This window comes from Narcine bancroftii, unplaced genomic scaffold (assembly GCF_036971445.1).
Source record: "Narcine bancroftii isolate sNarBan1 unplaced genomic scaffold, sNarBan1.hap1 Scaffold_105, whole genome shotgun sequence".
In the NCBI taxonomy this organism is placed as follows: Eukaryota; Metazoa; Chordata; class Chondrichthyes; order Torpediniformes; family Narcinidae; genus Narcine; species Narcine bancroftii.
This window is the reverse complement of record NW_027211821.1, coordinates 557,844-580,895: the sequence shown is the minus strand read 5'-3', so window position 1 is coordinate 580,895 and position 23,052 is coordinate 557,844. Positions and strand designations below refer to the sequence as shown.

The window sequence follows — 23,052 nt, the reverse complement described above, 5'->3', positions numbered from 1 at the left end:
GCAGAGCTGAGCCACGACTTTGCAGGTATTTAAGGGAGTGTGTGGGCAGGGTTTGTTCTGGACCAACAATTTCACCAAGTGACTCTGCTTGAAATCAAGATTCAAACCATTTTGAGGAATACAACAGGAATTGTTCAACAAGAGCTTGGTGTTCCCTGAGGAGTTTTCTTTCAATAGTGGAAATGATTTTTTTAAAAAAGCCCGTTAATATTCCTGATACAGATCTTTGTACTTAACTTTCAGGTTGCTATCTGTTTTTAACTTGGAGGCCTTTAATGGGGTGACTGGGTGGAATTTTTGCTTTAACCAAGCAGCTCTCTTGCAATTTTCCAGCTGTTGGATGCGATTCAGTTGTTTGCAAGTTTAGTAAGTGGGATTTTGATGTGAAATTGCAACTCACAGCGTCATTTTTGTGTTTGAAAATGCCAATGTGAAAATTTTAACTTCAGTCTTCTTGGTTTGCTTAAGTTTACAGAGGAGACGTTGCGTCAAGCTGAGAAGACAGAGTTGGATGCCCATTTGGCGAATCGGCTGGGCAAAGCAGAAAGCACAAAACGAGGGGCTGAAAAAATAATGAAGCAGACTGAAATGCCGTTGAACCAAACCCAGGTAAAGAATTTAATTTTGTGCAGCGTACTTAAGAGACCAAACAATTTGGAATTTTAGTGGTGACCTATTTAAATGAACAAAATCTGATTAGAATAGAAGTTTATGGAATGTTTGGAAGTTGCCACAAAAAAATGGAGCATATAAATTAGATAAATGAACAATACAATGAGCCTGGTGTCACAGTATCTGCCTCCCTCTACCGTACATCACTGTTGAACCTTCTCCCCAATATGAACCTGATGTCACAGTATAGGTCAGAGTTTATTGTACATCACTGTTAAACCTTCTGACTACAGTGAATCCAGCATCAATATATCTGTCCCAGTCTACTGTACATCACCATTAAACATTCTCCGCACTGTGAACTTGTTGTCACAGAATCTGCCACAGTTTATCATACATCTCATTAAACATTCTCCCCACTGTGAACCTGGTGTCACAGTACCTGACACAGTGTATTGTACATTACTGTTAAACCTTCTCACTGCTGTGAAGCCAATGTCACAGTAATGATCTCAGTCGTCCATACATCAGCATTAAACCTCTCTCCACTGTGAATCTGGTGTCACTTTGCCTGCCACCCCAATATGAACCTGATGTCAAAGTATCTGACACTGTTAATCGTACATCAATGTTAAACTTTCTCCCCTCTGTGACCCTGGTGTAATAGAATCTGCCTCAGTGTACAGTCCATAACCATTAAACCTTCTCCCCACTGTGAACCTGGTGTCACGGTGTATATCCCAATTTACAGTATATCACCGTTAAACCTTCTCCCCCCCCTGTGAACCTGGTGTAATAGAATCTGCCTTAGTCTACCGTCCATCACCGTTAAACCTTCTCCCCACTGTGAACCTGGTGTCACGGTATATATCTCAATTTACAGTATATCACCGTTAAACCTTCTCCCCAAAGTGAACCTGGTGTCACAGTATCTGCCTCAGTCTACCGTACATCACCGTTAAACCTTCTCACTACTGTGAACTTGGTGTCACGGGATTGATCTCAGTCTATCGTACATCACTGATAAACCTCTTCCCCACTGTTCACCCGGTGTCACGATATCCATCTCAATTTACCGTACATCACTGTTAAACATTCTCCCCAATGTGAACATGATGTCACAGTATCTGACATAGTTTAAAGTAAATCACTGTTAAACCTTCTTACTACTGTGGAATCCATCTCACATTTTCTGCCTCAGTCTACCGTTCATAAACATTAAACCTTTTCCTCCTGTGAACCTGGTGTTAAAGTATCTGCCTCAGTTTAACGCACATCACCATTAAGCCTTCTTACTGCCCTGAACTCAGCGTCACAGTATATGCCAACATCAACTGTACTTTACCGTTAAAACATCTCCCCACTCTGAACCTGGTGTCGCAGTATCTCACACAGTTAATTGTACATGACTGTTAAACTGTGTTAATGTTGTGAACCCATTGTCTCAGTATCTCTTATCAGTCTACCATACATCATCGTTAAACCTTTACACATCTGTGAATGGGTGTCACTGTATCTGATACAGTTTATCGGACATTACTTTTCAACTTCCTCACTTCTGTGAACCCAGTGTCACAATAACTGTCTCAGTCTACCCTACCTCATTGTTGAACCTTCTCCAACTGTGAACCTGGTGGCACAGTTCTGCTTCAGTCTCCCGTATATCACCATTAAACCTCCTCCCCACTGTGAACCTGGTGTCACTGTATCTGCCTCAGTCTACCATACATCACCATTAAACATTATCCCCATTGTGCACCTGGTATCACTTTATCTACCTCAACATACCGCACATCATCATTAAACGTTATTCTCATGTGAATCTGGTGTCACAGTATCTGCCTCAGTCTACAGTACATCACCGTTAAACCTGATCCCCACTTTACCCCTGGTGTCAAATTATCTACCTCAACATACCATACATCACTGTTAAACCTTCTCGCTCTGTGAACCTAGTGTCACAGTATCTGACACAGTTCATATTATATCACTGTAAAACCTTCTCACAAATGTGAATCCTACTATAAAATAATACTCCCCTTCTAAGTCTCACTGTATTCGAATCCCACCTATTTTAAAAATTCCAAAAAAAAGAGAAACATCAATCCCAAAACAAGATACTCAAAAGTAGTAGCCCCCTAAAAATCTGGGTGTGGTAAAGTCCACAAGTAGCAGGAGACTAAAGGACTCAGTGTCACCCACCCCCAGTCAGACTTTCACAAAGTCCTGAAACAAAAACATTCAACCCAGTGATTCCAGTCCCAATGATTGTTCCGGATCGTCAATATCGAGAAGACTTTGCATCCATTCAACTTTTTTCCCATTCTTTCCATATTTTCCAATCTTCCCATTTCCATTCCCATTGACCCTTCCCTTTGGTGACAATGGTGACGATCACCCATTTCCTCGTACATCTGGCAATGAATTAGCAAATATTAAAGCATCATGGTCATTCTCAAAAAACTGAGATTGAAAATTCCCATAAAAATCTTTCAATACTGCTGCATAACGAAAAGCAAATTTATATCCCTTTCGCCACAATACTTCTTAGGCTGAATTAAATTCTCGGTCTCTTCTGATAATTTCTTGACTCAGATCTGCATTAAAAAACCCCTATTATTTTGAACCATCAGTGGAGTCTGATTTTGCCATGTTTTCTGCACCACCAATCGGAGTATCACCTCTCTGTCTTGTTATTTAAAACAGCGAATCAAAACTGCTCGTGGTAATTGGCCTGGAAACGCTCTGTTCACTCGATCTAATTCCAGTCCATCTGGAACGAATTACCTGCCCTTCACTTCTGGGATCCATTTCTTCAAAACCTTCACCGGATCCGAACCTTCCATATCTTCCGGAAGACCTACTATCTTAACATTATTTCTACGACATTGGTTTTCTAATGAGTCAAACTTCTTCAATAATTCCTTCTTCTGAATCCCCCAATCTACAAAAGGATCTTCCACTATTTCCATTTTTTCTCTATTACGCTCCACTTGACTCTTGCATTCAAGAAAGCCTCCTCAATCTTTTTAAAATGATCTTGCACAGTATCCACTGATCGTGTCCATCTCGTAACATCACTCTTAACTACATTAATATCTTGCTTCATAAAAGTTATTTCTTCACACACAGTGTTCATTTTAGTTTTCATTTCGAAAATCCTTGAGTCATCTGATGAGTCATCTGCATTGACATATTTGCCATATCTTCCATGAGTTGAGCAATCCCTTCCAGAATTGGAAACACAGAATCCAGTCCAGGATCCATCACCTGCCTTTGAGGCTGACCTTCTTTTGCCGCAGTCCCCAGTTCTTCAAATTCTAATGAAGTTGAGGTCTCTTCTTGTTCCAAAGCAGTAGGTCCTCTTCCAGTGCGGCTGCAGGTCTGGATACCCAACAACAGCATGCCTACCTCAACAGTGAGCGACCTCGTCAGTTCACCGTCGCTCAGGCTCCCCCGCAGCCCACACCTTCTCCAAAGGTTTGTGGACCCTTGACGCACTGCACATGCCCGGTAGGGCCACCGACTGCGCAGGTGCGTCATCTGATGCTACACTGTACCTCTCCTGACCACCAGGCAATGCTGCAGGCTCACGTGCCTGTCCTCGTTCAGCTGGCTCGCCCTCACGCCTGTGTTCACGAGTGCACGAGTCAAAACCGCTGAACTCATCGCTAAGCTAGCGCCGACGAAATACTTAGCCGGGCAGGAGTCCTCTGAGGCTTGGGGACTCCAGTCGACAACTCTGTTACTTCAACTTGAACTTGGCCTCAGTTCTTCAACACTTTTGTAAGGTAATTTCTTCTGTAACTGAGTTTTCGATTTTTTCACATTTGCAGCCATTTCGATCCTCCACTATTCCAAAGTCTATAAACAGTATTTTTAATCACTTTTACAACTTTTAAAATCGAGCATTTAATAGTCTAACTGCGGAAGGGTGGAACCACACGTCTACCCTCTGCGCCATCTTGTCACAGTATCTGACACAGTTTATAGTAAATCACTGTTAAACCTTCACATTACTGTGAATGCTGTCTCTCAGTTTCTGTCTCAGTCTACCGTTAATCAACGTTAAACCTTCTCACCCTGTTAAATTGGTGTTAAAGTATCAGCCTAAGTTTACCACACATCACCATTAAACCTTCTCCCCATTGTGAAACCGGTTTTACTGTATCTGCCACAGTTTATCGTACATCACTATTATACCTTCTCACTACTGTGAACTTGGTGTTATAGAGCCTGGCAGTCTACCGTACATCACCAGTAAACCTTCTCATCAATGTGAGCCTGGTGTTACTGTATCTGCCACAGTTTAGTGTACATCATCATTAAAAATTCTCCCCAATATGAAGCTGGTGTCCCTTTATTCGCCAAAGGTTATCGTACAGCTCTGTCAAACATTTTCCCCACTATGAACCTGGTGTCACAGTAACTGCCTCAGTTTCCCATAAAGCTTTTTTTCCCACTCTGAGCCCAGTATCAACGTATCTACATAGTCTCCTGTACATCACCATTAACCTCCTCCCCACTGTGAACCAAGTATCAGTATCTGCCAGTTTATTGTACATCATTTTTAAACCTTCTCACCACTGTAAACCTGGAGTCACAGAATCTGCCTTATTCTACCATACATATCTGTTAAACCTTCTCAGTACTGTGAACACAGTGTCACAGTATCTGCCAAAGTCGTCGACTGTACATCACCGTTAAACATTCTCCCCAAGTTGACCCATTCATCACTGTTTTTTCCACCATTTATCGTACATCACAGTTCAACCTCCCCACTGTAAACTTGGAGTCACAGTATATTCCACAGTTTATTGCACATCACTGATATTCTTTCTCCTCGTTGTGAATGTGGTGTCACCATATCTGCATCAGTCTTCCGTACATCACCATAAACTTTGCACCAATGTGAACCTGGTGTCACTTTATCTGCCACAGTTAATATTACATCACCGTAAAAACTTCTTCCAACTGTGAACCTGGTATCACAGTATCTACCACAGCTTATCATGCATTACTGTTAAACCTTCTCACTACTGAAAACTTGGTGTCACTAAATCTGCCAACGTCTACTGTATATCACCGTTCAAAATTCTCCCAACTGTGAACCTGGTGTCACAGTGTCTGATACAGTTTATCGTACATTACTGTTAAACCCACCAGATAAGCTCCAGATAGCGAAAGAGAAGTTCTCGCATCTGCAGGAACTGGGGATCATTCGTCCCTCCGACAGTCCTTGGGACTCGCCGCTTCACCTGGTCCCAAAAGCCTCCGATGGCTGGCGCCCCTGCGGAGATTATCGACGGTTTAATGACACGACAGTACCTGACCGTTACCCCATCCCTCACATTCAGGACTTTATGGCCAATCTGCATGGTGTGAGAGTATTCTCCAAGGTCGATCAGGTGTGCGTGTACCATCAAATCCCATTGCACCCAGATGACATCCCCAAAACGTCCATCATCTCCCCCTTCGGCATGTTCGAATTTTTATGCATGCCTTTCAGGCTCAAGAACACCGCCCAGACATAATGCACCTCATGGATACGGTGCGCAGGGATTTGAATTTCGTGTTCATTTATCTGGATGACATTCTTGTCGCTAGCAGAGACTGGGCACAACACAAGTCTCACCTGCACACCCTCTTCTCCCGACTGGCCGAATTCAACCTAATGATCAGCCCGGCCAAATACCAGTTTTGTGCAGAAGAAAATTTGGATGGGATGAAACTAATCCAGAATCCATTGCACAAGATTGGAAAAATTAGATTGAGCGTCTTCAAATACTTGGAAGTTTTGACGTCAACAGACTTTGGAGTGGCCACATTTGCTCAGTTACACCATTTTTCTGATGTAAGTGAAGGTGGTTTTGATCCTGTCAGTTACTGAGTCATGTGAAATAACCCAAGTGCGAGTAGATGGTGGATTTGTAATGGGAAAAGCCAGAGTGGCTCCATTAAAGTCAGTCACCAGACCTTGAATGGAATTAACTGCTGCTATTATGGCGAGCAAAATGGACGCTATGTTAAGAAGAGAATTACAGATGGAGTCCGCAGATCCTGTGTTTTGGACTGATAGAACATCAGTGCTTAAATATATTAATAATGAAATCATGAGGTTTCATCTCTTTGTGACTAACAGAGAGAATGAAAACCTGGACAACAACAAATGGCAGATTTACCACATGACAGAGTTTCACCTGATGAATTCCCATTTACATCCGTGGAAGTTGATTATTTTGGTCCTTTGCAAGTAAAGTGCGGACGAAGTGTTGAAAAATGATATGGAGTTATTTTCACTTGTTTGACTATGAGAGCAATTCATATTGAAGTAGCGTCATTGCTTGATACAGACTCTTTTATTAATGTTCTTTGGCGTTTTATTCCTAGACCTGGTCAAGTAAAAGAATTATGTTCTGATAATGGATCTAACTTTAAAGGAGCTGAACGAGAATTATGAAAAGTTATTCAAAATTGGAATCAACATCAAATTCCTGATGCGTTACTTCAGAAAGAAGTTAATTGGATATTTAATCCACCCATAGTTATGGGTGTAGTACGGGTAAGGGTTAGTTGGTTGTGGAGAACGTTTACAAAGGTCTGTACTGGGCAGTACTGGGCAGCAATGCTTAATGTTGTAATGGATGCGGAAGCTCTGGGAAGGGGTAAGGGAGGGACTGGCCAGGAAGTCTGCAGATTCTGGGTCTGAGGGCAATGCACAAACATGCTGGGGAAACTCATGGATAGTTTTGTGAGGAGCAGGTCCTGCATCACGAGTCAAATTGAGTATTTCGAGGAGGTGTCAAAGGAAATAGATGAAGGTCAAGGTCTGTATGTGCTGCACGTGGATTTTAGTAAGGTGCTTGACGAGGTCGTCATGGTGGCCTCATTCAGAATGTCGGGAGGCATGGGATCCATGGAGCCTTGGCTGTGTGGATTCAGAATTGGCTTGTCTGCAGTAAACAGAGGGTAGTAGTAGATGGAACAATGACTAGTGGCTCTCCAAATGGATCTGCTCTGGGACCCCTGCTCTTTGTGATTTTTATGAATGATGATGGGAGTGGAAGGGTGGGTATGTCAGGGGATGACACAGAGGTAGAGATGTTGTAGACAGTGTAGAAGGTTGTCATATGTCATCCAGTTTGCAGAGAAGTGACAGATGGAGTTGAATCCTGTAAATACAGATGTACTTAAACAAGCAACTGGTACAGGTTAATTTCCAGAGTCATTTTCAAGGGCATGAATAAAAGTTATTCCAAAGTAGGTTGGAGACGCATTAAAATTAGCTTCATATAGACCAATATCTTTATTGAATACGGATTACAAGAACGTGAGGGCAGAGCACTTGGTTAATGGCAGGATTATGAACAGTGTGCAGGACTGAGATATATTTAGATCCTGCGCCATAAATCGCTCAAAGTTGCTGTGCAAATTGAGAGGGAGTTTAAGATGGTGTATTGTGTGCTGGCCTTCAGGAGTCAGGGGATTGAGTTCAAGAACTGAGAGGTAACGCTGCAGATGTACAAAATTCTCGTCAGACCACACTTGGAATATTGTGTGCATTCCTGGGGCAAAAATACCAGTGGACATCTAAATAAGGTGAGATGAGGAAACTTTACACAAGATGTGAGGGGGATATTTTATTCACACAGAATGTAGTGGGTGGCTGGAATACATTGCCAGGGGTGGTACTGGAGGCTCATCCAAAAAAGACACAAAAAAGATTTTAATATAGGGACAGGAATAAAAGAAAAACAGAAGGTACTGGTGAGAGGGAGGGAAGAGTAATATTGTTGTGGGGTAGGTTCAGATGGGTCAGCTGAAGGGACTCGACTGATCCATCCACGATTTGTCCAACATCTTGCTGCCATGTCATGGTGAACCAGGGTGTTGCCTGATGGAGACACGTGGCTCTGAGCTCTGCAGAGATAGATCGTGCTTTTCTCCAAAACACACTTCCTCAGGTAAAGCAGAGGAATGGGAAAGATCCTAGTGTGCAGGGGTAGGGAGGGGGGTGATGGGGGAAGAGTTGGGGCCCTCCAAAGTCATCGTGATCAGGCCTCGGAGACGGTATCTCTATCACTCATATTTCTCTTCCCAGGAGAAGGAGCAATCTCAGAGACAAGACACGAGTGCAGAAGAACATTGCATCCCAGCTGAACAGAGGATGGACAACATCATGGTAGCCTGAACCCCTCCCCTTCTCCCTCTGGCCCTGCCAACTCCATTCCCCACCTCTTCCATATCCCTTCACCCACTTCCCCTCCCATTTCTCCCCTACCTCTCCTCCATTCCAATCCCCTCCCACTCACCTTCCCCTTCACCTACCCTCACACCTATGCCCGAAACTTAGCCCTCCTCCCTTCACCTCCCCTTCCCCTCTCCTTTCCCCCTCCCCTTCGCCTCCTACCCTTCCCCTCCTCCCCTTCCCCTCCCCTTCCCTTCCTACCCCTAACAGGGGAAGGAGGGATAGGGGAAGGGGGTAGGAGAAAGGGGGGTAGTGAGAGGGTAGGGGTAGGTAATGGGGTAGTGGTAGGGGGTGCGGGTATGGGGTAGGGTTAGGGGAAGGGGGTAGGTGTAGAGGATAGGGGTAGGGTTTAGCTTAGGGTTGGGGAAAGTGGGTAGATTTAAGATAAGGGTCAGGGACGGGTAGAGGTAAAGTTAGGTTTAGGGTTAGGAGATGTGGGATCGGGTTAGGTCGAGGTTTAGGGTTAGGTTTAGAGTTCGGGGAAGTGGGCTTGTGATAAGTTTAGGGGAAGGGGGTAGGAGTAGGAGGTAGAGGTGAGGTGTGAGTTGGGGTTAGGGGAAGGTGGGTAAGATTAGGTTGGGTTTAGGGGACAGCATAGGGATAGGGTTAGAGGAGAGGGTGGAAATAAGAGTTAGGGTTGGGGATGTGGTGTAGTGTTTAAGGGTATCGGTAGTGTTAACGTTAAGGTTAGGGTTTGTTAGGGGTTAGGGTTAAGTTGGGGAGGGGAGCGTGGGCGGCGAGCGGGGCACAGGAAATGGAGAGGTGATGAGGGAGGGGAATGGGCAGGGAAATGAAGAGGTGTACGGTGTAGAGGAAATGGGAGGTGAATGTAGGAAGGCACCCCTTACCCCATATTATCCCTGCCTCCTCTCCTCCTTCCAGAGGAAGCGGGACCTCATTCCGGCCAGAACCTCCCTGTAGTTTCAGAGCCTCTGTTTCAGGAAGTGCCTTCGACGCTTGCCGCTGGACAGACATCTTGTCCCTTGATTCATTCTATACCGTTGATATTAAATTTAAAAATGGTTTGGTCTTTTAGAGCTTGAACTCAAAAGGCTGGTCCAGAATGACAACACAGAAACAGGCCCTTCGGCCCCACTCTCCTGCTGGCTGTGCTGTTGTAATCAGTCCATATTCCTCTCCACCTTTTCATTCTTAGCTCCCATCAAGCTCATGTTGCCTTGTCAATCTCACGGCCTGTGGGAAGAAGCTATTTCCCTCCCTGGCTTCTCTACTTTTATTCCTCCATATCTCCTTCCTGATGGCAGGGGGACAAAGATGCTCTTTGCTGGATATCTGGGAGTCTATTTACAGAGCCCATCCCTGCAAAAAATTCAGGGGTCCCTTGCCTTGAGGTTCCACCCATGTTGCCTCTCCCTCAGCACTCTCTCGTCAGAACACAATTGCACCCTCCTTCCCCTCCTCTCCCAGGTCTCAATATCCCCCTGACAATTCCAGTCAGCTGCAATGTCTACACCCTGCCCCACCTGCTATCGAATGCCCTGCATCCTCCTTCCCCATTGGTTTCCTCCTGTTATCAGGCATCAGGATGGACCCCACCCTGTTGAAACTACCCGTATTCTCACTGATCTCTCTGCGCCTCTGCCCTCCATCCAGGGGTCTTGGTTGTCTTGTGGTGATGGTGGAGAACAAAGTACCAACTCAAGGAGATGGGGAGCTGTAAGGAGACCCCCAGTTCCAGGAGACAGGGAGAACCACAGAGATGCCCAACTCTGTCAAACTGGTAGAACCCGGTCATCAGGTGCAAGGAGCTCTTGGTACTGCTGCACGTGAGGCAGGTGTGGCCCAGCCCCACACCTCCACCCTGTCAATTCCCAAAACACATTTCCTATTCATGTAGGGGTCCAAAATGGATAGAGTCTGGAGGACCATGTACATCGTCAATCAATGGGGGAATAACCCTAACCAGCATGGCTATTGTGTATGGCTGTGCTTGGAAACAAAGTGCAAGGGCACCAAAAGCTGCTATGTGCTGAGGTTCTACCTGGCTCAGGTGTTGTGAAAGATTGGTCTGGCCCTGATGCCACACAATGTCCTAGTCAGCAGGACTTTGCCCCATCACCTTCATGGGAATGGTTGCATAGACAAACACTATTGACCACAGGGCCATCAGGCAGTGATCAGCAAGGAATTCCTGCTGACACAGAGACTAGGACTTGATGAGATACTGCGGGGTGGTCCCCTGAGCGGAGGATCCAGAGACAGACATGCAGAACTGCTGGAAGACCAGAATCTCAGTGAAAGATGCCCTTTGGTCTGCCTGAAACCCAGATAAGAGAAGCAAACACTAGAAGCCCAAAGCAAAGGGAGGAAGGTTTAGGGGCAATATCAGGGGTACTTGTTTTTACACAGAGTTGTGGGTGCCAGGAATGACTTGCCAGGAGTGGTGATGAAGGCTGAAATATTAGGGCATTTAAGGGCTTCTTGGACACATGAATGAAGGAAACATAGAAGATAGGAGCTGGAGTAGGTCATTCGACCCTTCGAGCCTGCTCCGCCATTCAACGAGATCATGGCTGATCTTAAATTTCAGTACCCCATCCCCACCTTCTCTCCGTAACCTTTAATACCCTTATACTGAAGAAATATATCTAATTCCCTCTTAAACATATTTAATGAACCTGCCTCTACTGCCCTCTGTGGCAATGAATTCTACAGATTCACCACTCTCTGGGTAAAGAAATTCCTCCTCATCTCCATCCTAAATGGTTTGCCTATTATCCTCAAACCATGGCCCCGGGTTCTGGATTTTCCCATCCTTGGAAACATCCCATCTGCATCCATTCTGTCCAGTACTGCCAGAATTTTATATGTCTCTATGAGATCCCCTCTCAATCTTCTAAACTCCAGGGAGTATAATCCCAATTTGCGCAATCTTTCCTCATAAGTCATTCCTGCCATTCCAGGTATCAGCCTGGTGAATTGTCTCTGCACCCCCTCCATTGCAAGAATGGAGGGTTATAAAGGAGGAAGGGTCTAGTTTTTATTTTGCTTGGAATTGATAGGTCAGCGCAACATCGAGGTCCGAAGGGCATAACTGTTCGACGTTAACCTGCTGGTCTTTTAGCACATGGAGATGTGGGTGAGGGAACGCTGCCCACCGGCCTATTCCAGGTTGCTGAGAGATGCACTGAGGCTTGGCGCAGCCAACACGAGGGCGCTGTGGGGAAGGACTCTAATCCTCCGGGTCTTGAGGGGCGGAGACTAAAGGGAACCCCTTCAACCACAGAGTGCAGGGAGTAACCACAAGGTGTCAAAGGGGTGGAATGATGTTAAACAGAGAACATGTGCAGTGAAGGGAATACAGGCATGCAACACGAGGATGAGAAAAGACATGGAACAGTTGTCCTCTTGGTCAATAATTTTAGAATAAAGTTAATTTTGGGGTGAAAAAGAGAAAAGCCCGAACTCAGTCAACTTTGTTTCATGAGATACATTCTCCAATCCAGGAAAGCTCCTCTGTACCCGTTCAAATTGAACCCGAGGAAACTGTGTTCATGGTGGAAACCTCTGCAAACACACAACCGGACCTACGCACAGAGAGACAAATGATACACGTGCAGTCCCTCCCAAAAAATAAATAAATTCTGTTGAATCAATAGCAGAGTCTTGGAGTCTTTGTCTGAGCCGGTCATCCATCATTCTCCATTCTCACTGCTCGCAGGAAGAATCTGTTTCGGGGCCTGGTGCTACTGGCTCCGATATTCCTCGACCTCTTTCCTGATGAGAAGAGCTGCCAAATGCTGTGGGCAGGTGGAAGGGATCCTCGACGACGTTGACAATGAACCCGGTTTATCCCATTGATATTTGGGGTGGGTGGGTTGGGGGGAGAGAGTCCCCATGATCCTATCTGCCACTCGTGGTCCTGCCAATCATTTTAAAAAAATATTTATAAACTTAAAACCACAACAAATTCACACAATTAATAATAATGCTCATCTAATGTGTGGCATCTATAAAAGAAAGAATAAAGAAACCACCCCCCACCCCCATCCACAATATGCTACCCCCTCCCACTTCTCTCTTCAACAGAAGTGTCTGCTACAGTGGTGACCTCAGCAGGACCCAGCCCTTCAGTTGGACGTGAAGATCACGGTCCAGGCGGCTCTTCAGATGGTTTGGTTGAAGCTGTCAATGTTCTGGATGTCGCAGCCACACGTGGGGTTCAAACAGGCCAAGGACCAGTTCCACCTCCAAGAGATCACCGCTGATGACATCCATTACTCCTCCATGATGTTCTTGCTCATCAGGACATGGCAGCAAGGCTCATCGACTTCCGACATCAGCCTCCCGAGCAAGGCAAATAGGATGCCCTCAAGGAGCTCTTCACCCGCACCTTCAGGACACGCCTTCATCCTCCACCTCATTCTGTTCCTGCTCTCACTGTCGCATGGCCCAGACAGTCATCCCAACATGAGTCCCTTCAAGCTATTTCTTTTCAGCTCTCACCAAATGCCCTGGACCCACTTTTCAGGAACTCTTCCCTCTTCCTCCCTATGTCATTGGTATCTCCATGTGCAACAACCTCTGTCCCATTTTAGGATGTCTTGGACACCAGCAGCAACACCCCAGACACTGGCACCAGGGAGGCACCACCTGGAAAAGGTCCAGGGTCCTAGTCCAACAGTCTTTTTCCTGAGCATCCAGGCAGCAGAAAAATATCAATGGTTGCTCAAAGCAAAATCCTCATTGCGGTGCCCACCAACAAGTTGAGGCACAAAGTTTAGTGTGTGTTTTGGGTTACTGGTGCCAACATTTTCCCCATCTCACCCTGTCCCTCCATCTACTGTACAATGTTGCCCAGAAAAAAAAAACTCTCCGCTTCATTGATGACCTGAACAACAAATGGCTTCTTAAATGGTAAAACACGCTGTTGAACACCACTGCCACTGACCACAAGCACCCCCCAACCCCTCAAAACTGGAAGACCCTTTGAATGACTTGTCTCTGCAATGAAGACAATGGTCTAGTGGAGCCTTGAGCAAAAGAGGCAAGGTCGCCGAGTCCCACACAGCTTCTGGTTCAATTCCCTCCTGGAAGCTGCCTCCCGCGACTCCCCATCTGAGTGTCAGATGGTCGCCTGCTTACCACAGAGAACCAGATGGCAGCAGAGACAGTCACACTCCAGCCACACCTCCCAACATGTGATGGGTTCAATCTGCGGATGCCACTCACAGCGGACCGAAGAAGTGGTACATGGCAGACCGCACAGAGGCCGGGCCCGAAGGGCTGAGCCACTTGCAAGAACAGATCATGTCCTGTCCGAAAGTGACAGCCTCCCACTTGAATGACCCCGAGAAGAGCTTGGCACCATGGCCTGGGGCAAACCGTTCAACACCCTCGATGCTGGACAGCAGGAAAAAGCTTGGTTTACTGACGGCTCGGGCTGATGGAGGTGCGAAAAACAGCGGTGTAAGGTGGGAGCGCTCCAGCCCACCACAGATAAAGTACTGACACAAGAGGGTGAGGTGGAGGGGAGAGCCAACTGTCCAAGCTGGCAGCTGTGGCACTGATCCGAAAAGGGACAACCAGGCGGGCCCAGGAGCCTCTTTTCCGATCAGTGCAACAGGATTTCTGGGCTGTGCCAAACAGCACGTCAGTGTGGATGGGTCGGCGGCAGGAGACAGGGAGGCAGATGCATGGCTGCCTGCTCTGAGGACAACAGCACTGGCAGATCTTCTGAGAGGTGGAACAACAAAAGAATAGTCAGGGTCCACCACGTGGATGGACACACCTCCAGGAAAACCGCTGAAGCTGACGCAATGCCACTGTGGACTGAGCTGCTCAAATATGCTCTGCCACTATTTTCCCCAAGCAGAGAGACCCTGGAGCCTTGGCAGCATTGGTGCATCATAAATGTGGGCATATGGGGGCACTATGATGGACAGAGGATCTGGGGATCTCATGATGTTGCAAGAACTGTGATGGCCAAATGCCCTATTTGTCAGCAATTAAAACCAAGGGCCACATTCGCTGGGGTTCGAGAGCTGACCAAGTCTGATAAATTGACCATATCAGGCCTCTCCCCTGCCAAAATAAAAAGTGATATGTTCTCATGATGGTCAGCACATACTCGGATGTCCTGCCAGTGGGCCGACTAAGCACCATTTAAGCGTGCTCGATATGTGGAATACCCTATCGGGTAACGTCTGACCAGCAATGGGTGGTGATGCCAAGTATTTGGGGCCACCTGCATATCCCCTACCACCCACAGGCATCCAAGATCAATGAGTGAATGAATGACCTGTTCAAGGTATCGTACGTGACAAGTTGATTGTCAAGTTTTCTATCCATGAGTGGTTGCAAGTGTATCGATTAATCCGGCGAGTTTGTGTCTGTGTGTGTCTTTTACTCCTCGTGCGACTTCACTACATGTGTCAATAAAAGACAACTGTGTTCAAATTCGCCACCCTTGGGACCCCTCGAATCAGTTTCACACACATAATAATTGGTGCAGTGAGCAGGGTCCTTCGAGTTCCGACTGAACACAGCTGCAGTGGAGATGCTTTGGAATCGGGGCAGGAAATCGAGTGCAGGCAGGGAGAACAAGATCTGCGGGTGGACAGATGAGAGTGCAGGGTTCGGGAGCTTGGCAAGCATGCTGGCGGACCACGGCAAACTGGTAGACTGGTCCAAGCTCCTGGATCCACATCTTGAGAAAATAGGTCACCACGTGTTGTCCCACTTCAAGAAGTCGGGGTTCCCAAAATCTAAGGGGAATCAGAGGGTGCCTTTTGGCTGCCAGTGTTTCTCCTGAGAAACCAATGTGAGATCATAGAAAGGAAAGATTTGGAGAGGGCCCAGGAAAATAAGGAGATAAAGGTGGTCCAGCAGCGCTGCTGTGCACTGCAGGAGGCAGTACAGACTCCCCCAACCTGAGCCACTGATGTCGAGATGAGAGGGACAGAGGTAGCCAACAGGCATGCCAATCAAGGTCAGACTCCCCCCCCCCCCACACCCCCAGTGAGTGAGTTTGTACTGGCCATGGAGCGATTAGCCGAGGCCATTTGCCAGGATTCAGGCATTAAAGGTTTCAGAACAGGCCAGGAAGAGCATGAAATCAATTTATTTGCAGAAGTTGTTCTGATATATCTGACAGACCGGATACACTCATTGCCCAAGTTGTGCTCCACCCTGGAGGACTATGGGGAGATCTCTGGGTATAAGTTCTTTTGGGATATGTGCAAAATCATGTCACTTAGGAAGGGGGATTAGAGCCAATGTCAAGAAAATAGTCAACAAATGTGGCGGCAAAATGGAATCAAATGTCTAGGAGTTAGAATAGATAACAACGAGTAATTTAGACCAGCTGAATTATTCTCCCCTTGCTTGGGGAAATTGAGGAGGATTTAAATGGTTTGATGTCCCTGCCCATTACACTAGTGGTGTCACAGAGAGGGGAGGTGTCACAGAGGGGGGAGATGATGACACAGAGGGGGCGATGATGTCACTGCATGGGGCAGCAATAGCTGAGTCGTGTCATGGCACAGCAACAAGAGAAAGATGCCTCTCCTGGAAGGGGATTCTGGCACCCATGTCGGAGTAGGACGCAGTCTCATCCCAGGGACCCTCTGATCAACAGGGTTGTGTTTAAATGCACCCTGCACCCATGGGTGAGATAAAGAGCCTGTTACAGGCTCCCCGACTGGGACAGAGCCTCCTCTGGCACCATCCTTCACCCAGTGTGGGCGGAGAGAATGGAGGCTGCATTTAATCCCCTCTCCCCATCCTGAGTGCAGGGCACTTTATGAGGCAGCTGGAGGGGACTGGGGAGGGGAGAACAATGGCATGTGAGGGAATACAGGGATGGGGTCTGTAGGAGTGGAGGGGAGAACCAAGGAATGGGGTTGCACCACAGGCTAATGTCAAGGGAGATTGGATCAGAGGTAGGGGACATAGGGTTGAGCTGGGGGGATGGGGTGCGAGGGGACGGAAGGCACTGGGGAAACCATGGGGGTGGTGTTGGGTGGTGGATGAGAGTGTGGTAGAGGAATCGAGGCAGGGGAGAGTGTGATGTGTCTGAGGGAGAAGAGAAGTTGCGAGGGGGATGGAAAGTAGACCTTTCAACAGAAATGGGACAGAGCTCCCCCTCCACCTGGAATGGGATCTGTCCACTGAGAGACAGGACCGCTCCTCCACCCACCCCCCCCGCCCCCCCCGGGTTACAAGATCCCTTCCACCCTTGCATACACCCCCACACCCCCCCAACCGGGATAGGATTCTTTCCCCCAGTGGACCTGGATCAAGGTGCTAGAAAGTGTTTCTGCTGCGGCGGACCCAACAGAGTTGAGCGGTGAAGAGTGGGGCTCTCTCCGCACCACCTGCTCCCTCAGGCGACGAGGTCTCGCTTGCATCATGGAAGATCACGGTGTTGCTGAGCTTCTGGGAATGTGGAGGGCTTCTGCTAAACCCGTGGTGGGGTTCAGAGTGCTTCATCTCCCAGGGACGTGCTCCCATGGAGGGAGGGTTGTAAACAAAGTGAACAGCTGCAGAACTGGCCTCAGTCTGAGGAGAGTGATCAAAGAGGGACCTGGGGTGGCAATATTTCTACTGAAAGGCTGGAACGAACCAACAAAAGATCAATTCTGACATTTAGGAGAACGTTGGAAGGGAGTTAGAGGGAGGGGTAGAGACTAACTTGGACAGCAAGGCTGGGTTGGGATAAATGACCTGTTGTGTACCCTCTGGGTGTGTAAATGCTGCTGCTTCTTCCCCAGAGGACATGGCAATAAGGTCACAACAGAGGTGGCCACACCGGGTCATGGACCCAACGTCCCCAAGGTGGTGTCCTGCACAGATGATAAAATCATCGACAATGGATCTTTCAGTGTGGTGTACCAGGCAAGGCTGGTGGACTCCGGAGAGCTGATTGCCATCAAGAAGATCTTGCAGGACAAGAGATTCAAGGTGAGGGGGAGGAGCAGTTGTGTGGAAATGGAACACCCTGATATTTAACTTTAGGCCTACAGCACGTTCACAGGCCCTTGCGACACATGAGCCCGTTTCACACCATTACACCCAATTGACAAACACCCCAAACACATTTTTGAAGGGTGGGTGGAAAGAGGAGCATCTGACAGAGGCCATGGGGTTTGGAAACAGAGAAAGTCACACAAACCCACAACAGCACCCCCCCTCCCCACACACAACCCCACACACACACACACACACACACAAACACACACACACACACACACACACACACACACACACACACACACACACACACACACACACACACACACACACACACACACACACACACCTGGCAAATATCAGAGATTTTCTGCAAATTAATTGTTTAGTAGAAGCTGGGAAAACAATCATAAAAACTGAAATGATACTTCAATGAACCCCCTGACGAGTCCCCACTCCAGCGACACGAAAAGTCCCCCCAACTGACTCTCGAAAAGTCCCCCACTTCGGCCTCCCTTGGAGTTCCCCACCTCTGACCTCTTGACGAATCTCCTCCCCGCCTCCCCCCTCAACTTGGACAAGTCGCCCCTCAGGTCGCCGACCCATCGCCCAGCCTTGCTGATGTTCCTCTCTCGCCATAGAACCGCAAACTGCAGATCGTGCGAAAGTTGGATCACACCATCATCGTCCCTCTTCTCAACTTCTACTCCTCTGTAGTCAAGGTAAGATCCACCTGCAACCACCCCACCCTCACTCTGATGCATATCATTTGCTGCTACCTTCCCCATTCCTTCAATCGATCTGTCTCGCTGCAGTCTCTCTGTTGCCTCCATCCTGCCCCTCTGACCAGTGCCGACTCCTTGACGCTGGCTGCCCTGCTCTTCACCCATTAACTCATGACCTCTTGCCATTTCAACTCCAGACAGCAGCAGCCAAGACCACAAGACAAGGTCGCCAAATTCGGCCACTCAGCCCCTCCAGTCTGTTTCCCCAATTCATTTCACGAATGTATTTTCCCACATAACTCACTTCCCCAGAACCTTTTGGTGCCCTTCCAAATCAACGCCTGCTCTGAATCGTCCCAACAACTCAGCCTCCACATGTTCGACCCCAGCCAACACCCGGCTGCAAACATTTCTCATCTCGAAACGTCAATGGTTTTTCTCTCCCGGTGAATCCTTGCCTCACGAGGGAGGGCGGTCAGAGCTGCACATTTTGTGCATTCTCACCAGAAGCCGAATGATGGGGCAGCGGACGGGTCCACTACGGCCTGTTGACGCTCTGCTCGCTGAGCCCTTGGATTCATGCAATGTTGTGTTGAGCAGTGGGGGCATCAGGCCTACAGAGAGCAGGAGGGGCTGGCACTCCAGTTGGGAGAGGCACTTGGTGTTGGAGGGTAAATCCAGCTTACATATTTGTGTTGTGTCCAAGAGAAAGAGGAGGTTTATTTGAATCTGGGTCTGGACTATGTTCCCGAGGCGGTTCACTGCATGGCCCAGCACTTCAACAAGGCCAAGCAGCCCATTCCCATGATCTACATCAAGGTGGTTGTGGATCTGGGTGGTCAAGTTGTCCACTGGGGCAAGCTTGGATGGTGGGGTTGGAGGATATGAAGGAGTTTACTGGCTGAGTCTCGCTGGGGACTGGATATCGATGAAGGGTGCATGAGGGTCTCAATGGGTATTGGTGAGGAGAGAAAGGGTAGTGAGGGGAGAGGGGTGGAGAGGATGATGAGGATGGATGTTGATTGGCAGGGAGGGGCCCTTCACCCACCTCCCCTTACCCTCAGGATATAGACCCGGCAAGTGTGGAGGCAGAGTGGGTCATGTTATATCGTTGTGTTGCCAGTTTTGTGAGGAGCAGGTCCTGCTTCATGAGTCATGTACCAGCTGTAGCAGAGCATGGCCTACTTCCATCCTCAGGGGGTTTTCCATTGAGACATCAAGCCCCAGAAGATGCTGGTAGATCCCGAGATGGCCTTCTTATTGCTCCTTTATTTCGGCAGGTAGATCCACCCATGTCTGTCCGTTCACCACCTCAACGCGGTCCTGATCCCTCTCCCCAACACGGCCTTGTCCCCTCCCCACCAGCTCTCACCCCTCCCCCACCAGCTCTCTCCCCTCCTCCCTCTCCCAACTTGCCCCTTCCACAGCTTAATAACTTTTTCTAAATAAGATTGTGGGGGGCTTAGATGGAATGAACAGCCAGAAACCTTTCCTAAAGTGTCAGGTGCAAATCTCAGAGAGCATCCGCTTCAGGTGAGGGGAGACTTTTTTTTATGCAGAGAGTTGTGAGAGCTTTGAATGCGTCACCGGTGAAAGTGATAGCGGTTGGTAGAATAGGTACATATAAAAGTCTCTAAGACGAGCATGTGGATGTGAGGGAACAGAATTTTTACATGATAGAGGAATTTGGGGATATGGCGAGAAGGCAGGGTAGGTCGAGTTAGGTCATAAATTAGATCAGCCTTGATCATATTGAATGGCAGAGCAGGCTCGATAGGCCATTTTTGTCCTACTCCTGTTCCCACTTCCTATGTTCCTATGGGTGTGGTACAGGTAAAGGTTGTGGAGAACATTTACAAAGGTCAGTACAGCCTTTATGGGCCAAAGGGCCTGTACTGGGCAGCAATGCTTGATGTTCTAATGGATGCGGAAGCTCTGGGAAGGGGTAAGGGAGGAACTGGCCAGGAAGTCTGCAGATTCTGGGGCCGAGGGCAATGCCCAAACATGGTGGGCAAACTCATGGATAGTTTTGTGAGGAGCAGGTCCTGCTTCACGAGTCAAATTGAGTTTTTCGAGGAGGTGTCAAAGGAAATAGATGAAGGTCAAGGTCTGTTGTGCTGCACGAGGATTTTAGTAAGGTGCTTGACAAGGTCCCCACGGTGACCTCATTCAGAATGTCCGGAGGCATGGGAACCATGGAGCCTTGGCTGTGTGGATTCAGAATTGGCTTGTCTGCAGAAAACAGAGGGTAGTAGTAGATGGAACAATGACTAGTGGCGCTCCAAAGGGATCTGCTCTGGGACCCCTGCTCTTTGTGATTTTTATGAATGATGATGGGAGTGGAAGGGTGGGTACGTCAGGGGATGACACAGAGGTAGAGATGTTGTAGACAGTGTAGAAGGTTGTCATAGGTCATCCATTTTGCAGAGAAGTGACAGATGGAGTTCAATCCTGTAAATCAGATGTACTTAAATAAGCAACTGGTCCAGGTTTATTTCCAGAGTAATTTTCAAGGGCACGAATAACAGTTATTCCAAAGAAGGTTGGAGACCCATTAAAAGTAGCTTCATATAGACCAATATCTTTATTGAATGCGGATTACAAGAATGTGTGGGCAGAGCACTTGGTTAATGGCAGGATTATGAACAGTGTGCAGGACAGAGAAATATTTAGATCCTGCTCCATATATCACTCAAGGTTGCTGTGCAAATTGAGAGGGAGTTTAAGATTGTGTATTGTGTGCTGGCCTTCAGGAGTCAGGGGATTGAGTTCAAAAACCGAGAGGTATCGTTGCAGATGTATAAAATTCTCGTCAGACCACACATGGAATATTGTGTGCATTCCTGGGTCGAGAATACCAGAGGACGTCTAAATAAGGTTAGCTGAGGGAAATTTATGCAAGACGTGAGGGGTACATTTTATTCACACAGAATGTAGTGGGTGGCTGGAATGCATTGTCGGGGTACTAGCGGAGGCTGGACCAAAAAAGGCATGAAAAGGATTTTAATATGGACAGGAATTAAAGAAAAATGGAGGGTACTGGTGTGAGGGAGGGGAGGGTAACATTGTTGTGGGGTAGGTTCAGCTGGATCAGCTGAACGGTCTCGACTGATCCATCCATGATTGTCTAGCAACTTGCTGCCATATCGTGGAGAACCAGGGTGTTGCCTGATGGACACATGTTGCTCTGAGCTCTGAAGAGAGAGATCGTGGTTTTCGCCAAAACACACTTTCTCAGGTAAAGCAGAGGAAGGGGAAAGGTTCCAGTGTTCAGGGGTAGGGGGGATTATGGGGGAAGAGTTGGGACCCTCCAAAGTCATTGTGATCAGGCCTCAGAGATAGTATCTCTATCACTCGTATTTCTCTTCCCAGGAGAAGGAGCGATCTTAGAGACAAGACACGAGTCCAGAAGAACCTCGCATCCCAGCTGAACAGAGGACGGACAACATCATGATGGCCTGAACCCCTCCCCTTCTCCCTCTGGCCCTGCCAACCCCATTCCCTGCCTCTTCCATGTCCCTTCACCCACTTCCCCTCTTCTCCTCTACCCCTCCTCCATCCCAACCCCCTCCCGCTCACCTTCCCCTTCCCCTGCCCTCACACCTATGCCCTAACCCCAGCCCTCCACTCTTCACCTCCCCCTTCCCCTCCGCCCTTCCCTTCCCCTTTCCCCCTCCCCTTCCCCTCCCCCATCCCCTGCCCTAACCCTCCCCCTTCCCCTCCCCTTCTCCTCCTCCCCTTCCCCTCCCCCTTCCCTTTCCCCTTCCTACCCCTAACCTAGGGGAAGGAGGGGGAGGGGAAGGGGGTAGGAGAAAGGGGGTAGTGGAAGGGGGTAAGGGTAGGGGTTGTGGTAAGGGGTAGGGTAGGGGGTAGTGGTAGGGAGTGCGGGGATGGGGAAGGGGTAGGAGGTAGGGTTAGGGGAAGTGGGTAGGTTGTAAGGGATAGGGTAGGGGTAGTGGTAGGGGGTGCGGGTATGGGGAAGGGGTAGTAGGTAGGGTTAGGGGAAGGGGGTAGTTGTAGGGGGTGCGGGTATGGGGAAGGGGTAGGAGGTATGGTTAGGGGAAGGGGGTAGGTTGTAAGGGATAGGGGTAGGGTTTACTTTAGGGTTGGGGAAGTTGGGTAGAGTTAGGGTTAGTGTTAGGAGACATGGGGTAGGGCTATATCTTGGTTTATGGTTAGGTTTATAGTTCAGGGAAGTGGGCTTGTGTTAGGTATAGGGGAAGGGAGTAGGAGCAGGGGGTAGAGGAGGAGTGAGGTTTGGGGTTAGGGGATGGTGGGTAGCATTAGGGTTGGGGTTAGGGGGCGGCATAGGCGTAGGGATAAAGTTAGGGTTAGTGGACGGGGTGGGGGTAGAGTTAGGGGATGTGGAGTGGTGGTAGGGGGTATCGGTAGTGTTAAGGTTAGGTTTAGGATTTTGTTAGGGGTTAGGGTTAGGAGTAGGAGGAAGGGAAGGGGGAGGGGAATGGGGGAGGCGAGCGGGGGACGGGAACTGGGGAAGGGAAGGGGGGAGGGGATGTGGGAGGGGAACGGGCA

At 48.2% G+C, this 23,052-nt stretch overlaps 2 long non-coding RNA genes across 4 annotated transcripts; both read left to right on the top strand.

Annotated features, from left to right (window-relative positions):
* Positions 1–285: 285 nt before the first annotated feature.
* Positions 286–22,357, top strand: LOC138750198 (uncharacterized). Of its 2 annotated transcripts, none has more exons than XR_011349150.1 (4): positions 286–366; positions 469–609; positions 8,714–8,794; positions 21,892–22,357. It is a non-coding gene; the product is annotated as an uncharacterized lncRNA (long non-coding RNA). The 2 variants fall into 2 exon arrangements; XR_011349149.1 differs by lacking the exon at positions 21,892–22,357 and adding an exon at positions 12,328–12,415.
* LOC138750199 (uncharacterized) lies at positions 16,349–18,604 on the top strand. 2 transcript variants are annotated; one of them, XR_011349151.1, is made up of 3 exons: positions 16,349–16,491; positions 17,596–17,785; positions 18,436–18,604. It is a non-coding gene; the product is annotated as an uncharacterized lncRNA (long non-coding RNA). The 2 variants fall into 2 exon arrangements; XR_011349152.1 differs by having other exon boundaries at positions 18,388–18,448.
* Positions 22,358–23,052: the final 695 nt, after the last annotated feature.